Source organism: Mauremys reevesii, linkage group 16, assembly GCF_016161935.1.
Source record: "Mauremys reevesii isolate NIE-2019 linkage group 16, ASM1616193v1, whole genome shotgun sequence".
NCBI lineage: Eukaryota > Metazoa > Chordata > Testudines > Geoemydidae > Mauremys > Mauremys reevesii.
Genome location: NC_052638.1, coordinates 25,517,702 through 25,529,246, shown reverse-complemented (window position 1 = coordinate 25,529,246; position 11,545 = coordinate 25,517,702). Strand labels below are relative to the sequence as shown.

Genomic DNA, 11,545 nt, shown 5'->3' with positions numbered 1-11,545 from the left:
CCAAAACTGGAAGTGCTGATCAGCTGCAATTCCCTGTGCCTTCAGGTCTTGGCCACAGTATAGACAGATGTTACAATGCTGAAACAGCTGGTATGTTATTTGGTAAACGGGCTTATGCTTGTTTTGACCACAGATATGGTGCATGCGCCCCAGCAGTGTGCAGTGATTAGTGGCTGAGGATAAGAGGAACTGGGTATATAATATTCTGGTGAGAGTGAGTTACAGGTCCCCCGTTGTGCCAAGCTGCAGCAGAGTATTTGGCTCTGTTGCAGCACCAGCGAATGCACTTTAGAATGCACCAGAGGATGCACAGTAGTTCCTGCCTTCAGCTCTGGAAGCCCCATGTGTATTGTTCAAGATGGCAGTGATCACATGAGCCCAAGTGTGACCTTACTGCAGAGCAGAAGATAAGAAATATGGACTCGGGTTTATCTATGCCAAATTCTGGGGTGGGGTTGCCCATTTTTCACCTTGTTCTTTCTCATTCTCTTTTCATTTTTGAGCTCGTCAATGGAAAGAGGGAAGAAAGACGCATCAAATCCTCTCCACAGGGTGGTGAGTGTGTAAATATCTGTGTTCTTCCCTCTATTCCTTGCATCCGAGGGCGAGAAGAGAAGGAATCCTTGAAACATTTATGGTGAGTGACTTGGCCTGTGATTTCTGCCTGATATTGTTTGCTATATGTATATGTGACTGTTTTCTACTGAGAGTGTGAAGTGAGTTCTGAAGGAACCCGTAAGGTGTGCATGTTGTTGTAGCAGAAGTTGAAATGTAACTTGGAAAGGTTACTGATGCCAGGAGCAGCTGAATGAAAGTTAGGAACAAGTTTTGTACGCAAATGCTGAAAAGCAAAAAAAAGATATTTTGTGCATTTGATCCAGAGCAGAATATTTATTTCTGTGATTTTAAAAATAACTTTGTGCAGCAAAATGGCAAACGGTCGGCCTCTGAGACAAACTTTGTGAACTTTTATGACTTTGTAATGGTTGGAAGGTTGACATTTCCTCAGAGAAATGGCCCAATTTGTGCACTTTTTATGGCAAAATATCAGTTTTCTTTTTCTGAAAATGTCTTTCATTTTCCTGAGAAAATAAGAATGAGAAACATTTTGGTTTTCTGAGCTGCTCCAGGATGATTTTTCACCACTTTTACAAGGACCAAGATTTTAATTTGGGTAGTTCCAGAGGGCACATATTATGTCCTGATGAGTGTTAGAGAGTGGACTCTGGGGAAATTAATTGGTTTTAGGGGTTCTCTGTTTTCTACAGAAAGATTAACAATAAACATTTTTCACAGTTGCTTCTTAAATGACCCCTTCCCTAGTTTAGAACATATATTAAGCGGTGCATAAAAACTCCTTTTTTTTAATGCTCAAAGAGATGCATGCACAAGTTGGGTAACAATGAATAGGTGTACAGCCCTGCAAATCTGTAGATATCTACTTTATATCTGCGGATACCCATGGACCATGGACCATGTCTGCAGATTGCGAATCTGATGCAGATACAAGTTTTGTATCCCTACAGGGCTTTAAAAATGTGATCACTTGTGGGTGAAATAACAAATTTTGTGCCTGCAAATGCCTCTTTGAGAGCAAACTTGGCTACCATTTGGTGCTTCTTTGAAAAATTGACTCTAACAGAAATAATCCTCCTCAAAGACTCCTGAAATGGATACTGAGGGCTTGTCTACATGGTGGGATAATGCACGCTACAGGGCTGTGATTTCCTAAAGCACACAAGCATGTTGCATATGAACTGGTTGTTATAGACCCTGCTGGTGTGCATGAGGGAACCTTTAGTGTGCACCAGCAGAGTCTACAAGGACCAATTACTATGTAGTATGTTAGTGCACTTTAGAAATCACCCCCCCAGAGAGCACATCACCTCGCTGTGTAGACAAACCCTAACATCTCTGAAAGAGTTTTTAAAAATTTTCCTGTCCAGGCAATGTATTTATAAGGATGTTTTTCTAGGCAGCCTCAGTATGAGCGTGGTGTGCGCTACAATGTTGCCATGTTAACGTCTTGTTATTCTTACCAACCATGACAACTACTGTAGAAAAATCAAGTGCAACCTGTTCTAATGTAAACTAATTTCAGACTGCCCCTGGCGATACCAGCAACCTCACCAAGCCTCTTTTTTGCCAATTTCCCTGCCGCCCTTTTTTTTTTTTAATGAGATGTGTTCTCTGTTTTAAGTCAGGGCATTTCCTCTTCTCCATCTGACAGTACCACCCATTACCTATTCCGGGACATGCTGTGCACCTCCTCCCACGTGTTATAATTAGTAGATTGAAGCTTCAGGGAGGTTTTTCCATGGGAATCAGCTAGTGCAGGATTTAGCCAAAAGCCTATTCAGAAGGGCATCCCCACATAATCACTAAGCAACAGAGCCCTGTACTCTGCAATGGGTCCCGATTTGTATCTAAGGGGCAATTCCATATATAGGTAATTACCTACAAAGCACTGTATTGCCTTGACCCAGCTAACTCTAAGGTTGTCCTTTCTCCTATGGTTTAACATAGTCGTTTTGATGAACTAGGTGCTTATTGCCATCAGCTCCTAGGCCTCAACAAATGGAAGCAAATGGAGATGCAGTCTCTAGCGAGGAGCCTGAAGCTCTGAACTTGACCCCAGAGCCGAAGTAGGAAGCAGCCGTGCTGGTAATTTGGAGGTGCTTCGCAGGATAGCTTTGGGTGGGGAGTGCTGGCGGAGCAGTAGGCTGGTTAGCTGAACATAGCTCCTAGATGGGTGTGTTTGCTGGGTGTGCTATAAATTACTATATGCACAACTGCATTCAAAGGAGGTTTTGCTCATAGCGCCTGCCCAGGCTGCTAGTGCTCTGCCTAGGCTACAGAGGATCTCTATGCAAAATAAGGTGCCGGGCTAAAGCTTAATAGATGTGAGTTCACCCAGACATTCACTTTGGACTGCTGGGGTGTTTTAAAATTTTAAAACATACAATCACTTTTGCCCTTCAGGGCCAATTTTTTGGCTCCATTAACACAAGCACAACTCTTGCAGCTGTAAGGTCTGATGCTGGCCTCATTCTGCCTGCTTTGTGCTGTTCTGGCAGCACGAAGCAGGCGGAAAGCCAGTTTAGCAGGCCACTGGGGGCTTCAACTTGACCCAGGACTTGAATTGGCTCCTGTCTCTCCCAAGAGTTGGAGGGCAATAAAGGTGGTGTGCAGGCTCCTTACCCCTTAGCTCATCACAGCTGAGAATTGAGCCATACTATCCCTTTGTACACAGTGAAAACTGCCGGTGCAATGCACATGGGTATGTGAGCACACAAGCTAACGCCCTGATATACGTATACAAATGCAGCTTTGTGCTTGAGATGGGCCATAGGCTCCGGGTTGGGATGTAAATTAGCAGACCAGAGGCCAGGGTGTGAGGTAAAGACTGAATTAGGGTTTGGGTTTAGACGCCAGCCATTCCAAAGCTCATGAGCTAGTTTCAAAAGATTTTAGGCCAAAAGGGTAGATTCATTAGAGAGCATCTAAACGCACTAGATTTCTACCATTTTAGTCTGAACTCTCACAGGGATGGCTATTGTGAGACTTTGAGCATAGTCAAACTGGAACCATAAAACTGGACCTTTCCAAGAGTGGATCTGACCCAAAGGGAAGGGTTTGGCACCGAGGATTCATATCAGAAATGCCCACACTCCTTTCTAGGGGCATTTTTTCTGTACACAAACATGGCTGCCCATTTTGTGGGTGTATGAAAGGAGGTCAGCTGCAAATCTGACCCTGAAAAATAAAACCTTGAAGAGAAAAAAAAAAAACCACCACCACCCTCTTTACCAGCCTGCGCTTGTATTGCGCCAAATTCTCTCACACTGAAAAAAAAAGTAGGAGGTGGGAAGTGATTGGCTGGCGATATCATCTGGATAATTGCTTCCATTATTTTCCAATAAAAATTAAATCCAGCCAGGTATCCCACTTTGATCAATAGCTACCACCTGGACGGCTGCTTTACAAAATAGCTATTTCCACATTAGGCTGTATTGCGTCTCTGTTAAGGCTCTGGCTAAGCCTTCTCAGTGGGGGACAGCCCACTTGTGAGGGGTTTATGTGAGGCTACTAGCAGTGGAGCCTGTGCTAGGGTAGGTGATTTCTGGCAGACAGTAGGCTAAGCAGGTCAGAACTGTAGGGAGGAAACAGTGTGACCAGAACACGTCTGTGCCCTCTCGGGTGGGAGGTCCCTGCTTCCCAAGCCTAGAGCTTCTAGCCTCCCATTATTGCCAGTTCATGACCCTGGCCTCAAGCCAGCAACTACCAGGGGTCAGTGGGTGAGTAGGAACTTGGGGGCCAGTGGACAAGAGCAGAGGGATAGTAGAGTGCAGTGTTGCCAGCCCACTCGGAAGGGATAGACTCTGGCACTGGGAGTAGGGCTAAAGGCTAGGGACGTGGATGGTATTTCACTAGTCTGGGAGGAGGGGTGGAGAAGGAGCTGGGGCTCCTGCTAGAGGCTAAGGAAAGACAGAAAGGGCCCGCTCCTCAGTAAAGAGCACTTGTCTGTAGAGTGGGTGGATGGTTAAGTCAATATAAGGGCTTAAACGTTTGCCAAAATACACGTTTACACAATGGACTATAATAGTCAATTGAGTTTCCCTAGGGATAAATTTGGCCCAGAGAGTCTAAGTATAACATCAAGAGGCTCTAGACACTACAGCCATAATATGGTTTGAGGGCCAGCCGGTGTGTGTCAGGGTCCACAGTAAGGGAAAAGGAGTCTGCTTTTCACCCGCTGCTCCAAACTGGCACACTCCCCTGCCCACCTGAACTCTGCTCCAATTGCAGGGGCCTTGCTTCATCCACTGGGCCCATTCCCGGCCAAGAAAGCTCCTGCAAGTCCTATAAATCACTCCCTTTCCATGGAAGGCAGGACTCTGGAAATGCTTGTTCAGCGCAATGATGGACAGACTCCATGGAGGGATTTATAGGATTTATAGGGGCTTGCTGAGCTAGGATAAAGCTTGGCAGATGAGGCATGTCCCCTGTAACTGTAGTTGGACCTTGTAATTGCAAATGAGGGGGAAGGCGAGATGGTTCCAAGGAGCGCGTTAACAATTGTACTTGCTACTTGAATACTTGTGCAGACAGTATTTGGCAAGTCCTGCTAATTAGAGGAAGCCTACATTATCCAGTCATCTTTCAATGTAACCATGCTAATGTGATTCAGCAGACATAGTTTTGTTACGGATTTATAGTTCTAGTTACCAAAGTATCAAAAAGGCATTTATTGGTAATACAATGAAATGGAAGGGAACGAAAGGTGGTTAATTTATCACCAACACTCTGCAATTCATTTAGGTTGTCCAACAAGGCAGTTTCAGATGCTCTTTATGTAAAGGCCAAAATGATCTTACACACGTAGGGCCACCTTTAAGACTTTTCAGCCACCGTGTTGAGATAGCGAGCAGCACAGCTTTCATAGCATTAACACACAGGCCAGCAAAAGGAGACTAAGAAATTGCTTCTAAATTGTTTCATAAACCCAGTGATTCACAATACCTAGCCAGGCAACTCTCTAACTCCACATTCTACAAGCCATTACCCTCTGATCCCACTGATGATTACCAAAAGAAACTACACCATCTGCTCAAAAAACTCCCTGAGAAAGCACAGGAACAGATCTATACAGACACATGCCTGGAACCCCGACCAGGTGTATTCTATTTGCTACCCAAGATCCATAAACCTGGAAATCCTGGACGCCCCATCATCTCAAGCATTGGTACTTTAACAGCAGGATTGTCTGGCTATGTGGACTCTCTCCTCAGGCCCTATGCCACCAGCACTCCCAGCTATCTTCGAGACACCACTGACTTCCTGAGGAAACTACAATCCATCAGTGATCTTCCAGAAAACACCATTCTGGCCACTATGGATGTGGAAGCCCTCTACACTAACATTCCACACGAAGATGGACTACAAGCCATCAGGAACAGTATCCCCGATAATATCACGGCTAACCTGGTGGCTGAACTTTGTGACTTTGTCCTCACCCACAACTATTTCACATTTGGGGACAATATATATCTTCAAGTCAGTGGCACTGCTATGGGTACCCCTCAGTATGCCAACATCTTTATGGCTGACTTAGAACAACGCTTCCTTAACTCTCGCCCCTAACCCCTACTCTACTTGCGCTACATTGATGACATCTTCATCATCTGGACTCATGGAAAAGAAGCCCTCGAAATTCCGAGATTTTAACAATTTCCATCCCACCATCAACCTCAGCCTAGACCAATCCACACAAGCGGTCCATTTCCTAGACACTACTGTGCTAATAAACGATGGTCACATAAATACCACAAACCCACTGACCGCTATACTTACTTACATGCCTCCAGCTTCCATCCCGGACACACCACACGATCCATTGTCTACAGCCAAGCTCTAAGATACAACCGTATTTGCTCCAATCCCTTGGACAGAGATAAACACCTACAAGATCTCTATCAAGCATTCTTAAACCTACAATACCCACCTGCTGAAGTGAAAAAACAGATTGACAGAGCCAGAAGAGTACCCAGAAGCCACCTACTACAGGACAGGCCTAAAAAAGAAAATAACAGAACACCACTAGCCATTACCTACAGCCCCCAACTAAAACCTCTCCAGCGCATCATCAAAGATTTACAACCTATCCTTAAAGATGATCCCTCACTCTCACAGATCTTGGGAGACAGGCCAGTCCTTGCTTATAGACAGCCTCCCAACCTGAAGCAAATACTCACCAGCAACTGCACACCATACAACATAAACACTAACCCAGGAACCTATCCTTGCAATAAAGCCCGATGCCAGCTCTGTCCACATATCCATTCAAGTGACACCATCACAGGACCTAATCACATCAGACACACCATCAGGGGCTCGTACACCTGCACATCTACCAACGTGATATATGCCATCATGTGCCAGCAATGCCCCTCTGCCATGTACATTGGCCAAACCGGACAGTCTCTACGAAAAAGAATAAATGGACACAAATCTGACATCAGGAATCATAACATTCAAAAACCAGTGGGAGAACACTTCAACCTTTCTAACCACTCAGTGACAGACTTGAAGGTGGCAATTTTGCAACAAAAAAACTTCAAAAACAGACTCCAAAGAGAGACTGCTGAACTTGAATTAATATGCAAACTAGATACAATTAACTGTGGTTTAAACAAAGACTGGGAATGGTTGGGTCATTACACCAATTGAATCTATTTCCCTATGTTAAGTTCTCCTCACACCTTCTATGGGCCATCTTAATTATCACTTCTAAAAGTTTTTTTCCTCCTGCTAACGATAGCTCATCTCAATTGATTAGACTCTGCCTGTTGGTATGCATACTTCCACCTTTTCATGTTCTCTGTATGTATAAATATCTCCTGTCTGTGTGTTCCATTCTATGCATCCGAAGAAGTGAGCTTTAGCTCACGAAAGCTCATGCTTAAATAAATTTGTTAGTCTTTAAGGTGCCACAAGTACTCCTGTTTTTTTTAATACCTAGTCAGTGTCCCATTTCTGATCTTTTGGGTTTTTGATTTCCCGGTTTAGGGAAATGAAGTGATCCCCTTCTCATATTCTACCATATCTTGAAAACCATACATTTTCTAAGGAGGAAGGTTCTGTGCTTGTACCAATTTTAGCCTCTGAAAGTATTAAAACGTAAGATTATCTTGTTTGTATCTGACACACTACCAGGGCAGAACACTAGTTCCAGCAGTGCCAGAAGTTAATTTTATAGACTTTTGGTTGGAAGCTAAGCAAAGCATTTTAATGGGACTACTTGTGGACTTAATTTTAAGCACATGCTTAAGTGCTTTATCAGATCAGGGTCTAATGTTGTTTAATTTGTTCTGAGGCAACATTTGGGCTCATAGGGAGAGCCATCTAACCATGGCAAATTTGCTATATACTCAGCCAACCACATATCTGCATATTTAAACCTTAGCTGAAGCTTCACTAGTTAGTTCATACTTTTACGGTCCATAGTGCTAGTACAAGTGCATGTACCTGCACAGCTCTACACCTGGTCCCTGCTGGATTACTGAAGTATGACATACTGAGTCACACCCCTGTTTTCTTGACAACTACACAACTCATGTTATTATTTGCTTATTACGCACCTACTGTCAAGAGGATTGGTGCCCAGTTTGGAATCTGTCAAGAAAGTAAACCACTCATCCGTTCACCTTCATTGTATCTATTAGGGTCTCTCATTGATGTCATGTCTGAAAGCTGCCGAATCACCTCCATTCATTGGTAATTACGTGCTACTATGTACGGGAGGTTCCAGTGTTTGCCATTACAGCACTAAACATGCAACTTATTGTTGAGAATAATTGCAAGGTAAATGCATCATTTCTTGACGCTGCTGTCTGATGCTCACGGTAGTGCTATTTAGTTAATTCATTTCATGATTAGTCTGTTGATCTTTTTGTTATAATTAGTTTTTAACTGTCGTGCCTCAAATTGTCTTTATGCCTCTTTGCTCCTATCTCTCAGCTGCTATTCCTTGCGTTCAGTCTAGCTAGAAGGTAGAAAAGTGACCTTTGGCAGCTCTGATGTTAAGGTGATTCACAACCAGTAACTAGGGTTTATTTCTGTCTTTACCTCTCCTCCTGGGATAGTCAATTTGCTGAATACACAACCTTCCCTGTTGTGATATGTAAGGTCCTTTTAAGAGGGTTGCCACAACTGCTTGTGGGCTGATCATAACAAAGGATCATTTTTAGCCTCCCTTAACTTCAAGGTACAATTGTTTCCTTTTACAATAAAGATCTCATTACGACAAGAAATCTTGGCAGTTCCGAACTCTCCCCTCCCCTTCTTTAAGTAAATTATTTTCATACTGGAAAGATAATAAAATGGATAAAAGAAGTTGATTCAGAGCATTCAAAATACAGTTTCCACCAGACCATCTTTTATGTATGGGCTGAGTGCTCAGCTGGCCTTCTAACAGCATGAGCGTCCCCATCTCCCTTGTCCTCTTTCTCTCCAGTGAGCAACATTGAGGTTTCATGCTTATTACAAGCCCTCCACATGTCCGAATGAAACCCACCTTCCTCCTAGCCACCCTTTCCCCATCTGTATTCCTGTTGCACTCCTCCTTAAGCTCTCCCTGTTCTCTGGTTCCTTCCCATCATGTTTGGCCTCACATACCCTAAAAAAAAATAAAAAATCCAAATTTGACCTAGCTTCCACTCATTTACTTCCCACCTGCCTTGGCTCAGCTAAGCTCATTGAACACACTGTTTCCAAGTGTTGCCCAGAGTTCCTCTCCTCCAGCTCCATCTTAGATCTCTTGCAGTCCGGGTTCCTAGCCTTTTTCTGTACTGGAGGTGAGTGCAGAATAGGAAAAAAACCTAGAAATTAGCCTGGAATCAACCCCCCCCCACCCCAGCTTCAAATCCTCCCCAAACCATGGGCAAACTCAGCTCAGTGAGAGCTGTAGGGGAATTTTGTGGCTTGGCCTCCTTCTCTGAAAAAGCACATGACATTAAAGAAATCATGTCCTGAAGTCCTTATTTAGCCAAATCTACGACTGAGATTAATGGACTTTTACTTATGGATTAGATCATTTATCAAACTATTGTTACAAAATCAGTTGTGCAGTTAATCCCATTATCTATCTAAGACTGTAAATTCTATTTTCATATCCTCTGCAGTGGGTCTTCTGCCTGTGTGAGGATCTGGCCTGGAGTCACATCACTCTAGCAAGCAAAGAAGAAATCAGTGAAGTAGCAACTCTATATAAAAAAGTGAATTCATCTTTCTATAGCTGTGGCTGGCATACAGTAACCTTTAAAAAATTAAACTTGACACGGGGTGTAAATAAGTGAACGAATTGTGTTATACTGCCTGGAGTAACAGAGAGAATAGAGCAGATACAGCATTGTAGAAAGGGGAAATCAATACTGAACAATTCAATCAATGTTACTCTTTAACATAGTAACTTCATTGCCTTTAACATTAATGGCATCCATTTGGGAGAAGCTAAATACCAACTAATGGTGATAATGTTGCCTGAAAGGTATTCTGACCAGGTTAGTGACAGCCATGTCAGACAATGCCCTGTTTGTGAAAGGAACAAGAGATAATAACAACAAAGCACTTGTTTAAAGTATTTTGTCATCTCCCTGATCTTTGAGGATCTCCATGTACTGACTCAGTTACTGGAACTGCCCCTCTTTTACATCTGTGCTGGTGTTCTCAGCCCTGTATCCTTTTTCTGAAGCCATTAATCTTGAATATCACATACCACATAGTGTGCACCTTGTGAAAGGGAAACAGGAAAATTATTGCAACGTGCCTCCTATGGATGCTGGATAAAGATTTCTCCCTGTATAGTGTAAGTCATGTACATGTTAACTCACATTTAGCATCTATAATCTACTCAAAATATTAGAATATGATTTCAAAGGCATCTAAGGAAGTGAAATGTTTAGGTCCCACTGAAATTCAATATGATTTAGGCACCTTCCTTCACCATATTTACTACCTGCATTTCTAAGGTGTCCACAGAGCCGGCTTTAGCAAGTGTGGGGTCCGATTCGTACTCACCCAGCGGCGGTCCGGGTCTTTGGTGGCACTTCAGCAGCGGGTCCTTCACTTGCTCCATGTCTTCGGAGGAACTCAAGGACCCGCCGCCGAAATGCTACTGAAGACCCGGAGCGAGTGAAGGGCCTGCCGCCAAAATGCTGCTGAAGACCTGGAGAGAGTGAAGGGCCCGCCACTGAAATGCCACTGAAGACCCGGAGCGAGTGAAGGGCCCGCCACCGAAATGCTGCCGAAGACCCGGAGCGAGTGAAGGGCCCTCCACCGAAATGCCACTGAAGACCCGGAGCGAGTGAAGGGCCTGCCGCCAAAATGCTGCTGAAGACCTGGAGCGAGTGAAGGGCCCGCCACTGAAATGCCACTGAAGACCCGGAGTGACTGAAGGGCCCGCCACCGAAATGCCACTGAAGACCCGGAGCGAGTGAAGGGCCTGCCACCAAAATGCTGCTGAAGACCTGGAGCGAGTGAAGGGCCCGCCACTGAAATGCCACTGAAGACCCGGAGTGAGTGAAGGGCCCGCCACCGAAATGCTGCCGAAGACCCGGAGCGAGTGAAGGGCCCGCCACCGAAATGCCACTGAAGACCCGGAGCGAGTGAAGGGCCCGCCGCCGAAATGCTGCCGAAGACCCGGAGCGAGTGAAGGGCCCGCCACCGAAATGCCACTGAAGACCCGGAGCGAGTGAAGGGCCCGCCACCGAAATGCCACTGAAGACCTGGAGCGAGTGAAGGGCCCGCCACCGAAATGCCACTGAAGACCCGGAGTGTTGCCGGGTGAGTAAAAATTAAAAAGGCACCGGCATGGGGCACTCCTAGGCGCCGGCGCGGGGCCCTTTTAGGCACGGAGCCCAATTCCAGGGAATGGGGCAAATCGGCCTAAAGCCGGCCCTGGGTGTCCACCATCAGAATACATGAGTGCCTACACAGCATGTTAATAAACACTTTACAAATAATTTAGGGGGATTAATATAACACC

The 11,545-nt window shown here is 44.8% G+C and overlaps 1 long non-coding RNA gene across 1 annotated transcript; it reads left to right on the top strand.

Moving 5' to 3' along the window:
* Window positions 1-502: 502 nt before the first annotated feature.
* Window positions 503-9,814, top strand: LOC120384312. The gene is made up of 3 exons (XR_005588747.1): window positions 503-637; window positions 8,226-8,364; window positions 9,684-9,814. It is a non-coding gene; the product is annotated as an uncharacterized LOC120384312 (long non-coding RNA).
* Window positions 9,815-11,545: the final 1,731 nt, after the last annotated feature.